The sequence below is a fragment of the Solanum lycopersicum genome, chromosome 1 (assembly GCF_036512215.1).
Source record: "Solanum lycopersicum chromosome 1, SLM_r2.1".
NCBI classification, from domain to species: domain Eukaryota; kingdom Viridiplantae; phylum Streptophyta; class Magnoliopsida; order Solanales; family Solanaceae; genus Solanum; species Solanum lycopersicum.
In genome coordinates, this window is record NC_090800.1 from 10,850,323 (window position 1) to 10,853,021 (window position 2,699).

The window sequence follows — 2,699 nt, forward strand, 5'->3', positions numbered from 1 at the left end:
CCCTGATCAAAAAATTCAAGAGTATTGACCCCAACTAGCTTAGAATTGACACGTAGTTGTAACGACCTGTTTAGTTGTTTCGAGCAATAGAATCATTTGTGATAAAACTGACTGGGTCGACGGATAACGCGATGGACCGTCATGGACTCCGTCGTCCCACACTTTTGTAATTTTCCTGTGGGTTATGAGATCAACTCTCTGAACTTCGAGATGTAATTGCAGCACGAACCGTCGTAGAAACGACGGATCGTCAGAAACATCCCTACTGAATTTGACTCTCTGAACTTTGTGACAGACCTGTAGGATGGACTATCGCAGGTACGACAGGCCGTCACGAGCGGCGTAACCTCGACTAGGTCGGATTTCTACTAAAAGTTTTAAGGGTTGTTTTAGACTATTTATGACAAACTGTATGAAATTAGCGGGTAAGTTTAATAACTTATTTACTTAGGGGTTAAAGGAGGTAACCTTTAAAATAAATAATGGGTTACTTTTATCATCTTTGATACTTGATTATATGATAATTAAGGTAAAAGAAAAAGAATCTGGAGAAGGAAAAATAAAAAGAACAGAGAGAGGGAGAGCGAGCGAGAAAAGGGAGAAGCGAAGAGGAAAGCAAAGGCATTGAGAAGTAGCTTGCTTGATCACAATTCTTCGGTGGAGGTAGGTTATGGTGAATCTCTGATAATTGAGAAGGTTTATAGGTCTTGCCTAGTGACTTTTGTGGGGAGCAATACTCATGTAGGCTTGATTACTCTTGAGATGGTTGATTTCGACGTAATTCTGGGTATGACTTGGCTTTCTCCAAATTTTGCAATCTTAGATTGTAATGCGAAAACTGTGACATTGGCCAAGCCTGGGACAGATCCGCTAGTGTGGGAGGGTGACTACACATCCACCCCAGTTCGTATTATCTCCTTTCTTCGTGTTACGAGAATGGTTAGTAAGGGTTGTTTAGCTTTCTTGGCCCATCTCAGGGATGATACTTCCCAAGTACCTTCGATTGAGTCTGTTTCGATAGTCCGTGAGTTTCTGGATGTGTTTACTGCAGACCTTTCTGGTATACCACCAGATAGGGACATTAATTTTTGTATCGATTTGGAGCCGAGTACTCGCCCCATTTCCATACCCCCTTATAGAATGACTCCAGCTGAGCTAAGAGAGTTAAAGGCCCAACTTCAAGAGTTGTTGGGTAAAGGTTTTATTAGAGCAAGTGCATCCCCTTGGGGTGCTTCGGTTTTATTTGTGAAGAAGAAGGATGGAAGTTTTCGAATGTGCATAGACTACAGACAACTGAATAAGGTAACTATTAAGAACAAGTATCCTCTTCCTCGCATTAATGATTTGTTCGATCAATTAGAAGGTGCTTGTACCTTCTCAAAAATTGATTTAAGATCTGGTTATCATCAATTGAAAATACGGGCAGCAGATGTGCCGAAGACTGCTTTTCGGACTAGGTATGGACATTATGAATTCTTAGTAATGTCTTTTGGACTTACGAATGCCCCTGCGGCTTTCATGAGCTTGAAAAAGAGGATTTTTAAGCCATATCTGGATCTCTTTGTCATTGTGTTCATTGATGATATACTGATATACTCAAAGAGCAGGAAAGAACATGAGGAGCATTTGAGAGTTGTGTTGGAAGTATTGTGGGAGAAAAGGCTTTATGCCAAATTCTCCAAGTGTGAGTTTTTGCTAGATTCAGTATCCTTCTTGGGGAACGTAGTTTCTAAGGATGGAGTGATGGTTGATCCTTCAAAGATTGAAGCAGTGAAGAATTGGGTAAGACCTACTAATGTTACAGAGGTAAGGAGCTTTTTTTGTTTAGCTATCTACTACCGTCGATTTGTCAAGGGCTTTTCTTCTGTTGCAGGCCAACGGACAAATTTGACTAAGCAGAATGTTCCATTTGTATGGTCGGACAAATGTAAAGAAAGCTTCCAGAACCTCAAGACCTTGTTGACTACTGCACAAATTATTAACTTGCCGGTAGAAGGTCAGAACTTCATTGTTTACTGTGATGCATCTTATTCTGGTTTGGGTGCAGTGCTAATGCAGGAGAGGAATGTAATTGCTTATGCTTCGAGGCAATTAAAGGTGCATGAACGTAACTATCCGACCCACGATTTGGAGTTGGCTGCAGTTGTGTTTGCATTAAAACAATGGAGACATTATCTATATGGGGTTAAGTGAGAAGTCTATACTGATCATCGCAGTTTACAGTATGTCTTTGCTCAGAAAGATTTGAATCTGAGACAGAGGAGGTGGATGGAACTACTGAAGGACTATGATATTACTATCTTGTATCACCCAGGAAAAGCTAATGTTGTGGCAGATGCTTTAAGTAGAAAGGCTGGGAGCATGGGAAGTCTAGCTCACTTGCAGGTTTCTAGACGCCCATTGGCTAGAGAGGTGCAGACTCTGGCTAATGACTTTATGAAGTTGAAAGTAATGGAGAAGGGAGGATTTTTTGCCTGTGTGGAGGCAAGATCTTCCTTTCTTGACAAGATTAAGGGAAAACAGTTCACTGATGAAAAACTGATCCGGATTCGAGATATGGTATTGCGAGGAGAGGCTAAAGAAGCAAAAATTGATGAACAAGGCGTTCCGAGAATTAAGGGAAGGGTATATGTGCCCCGCGTAGACGATTTGATTCACACTACTCTTATAGAGGCTCATAGTTCAAGGTATTCTCTACA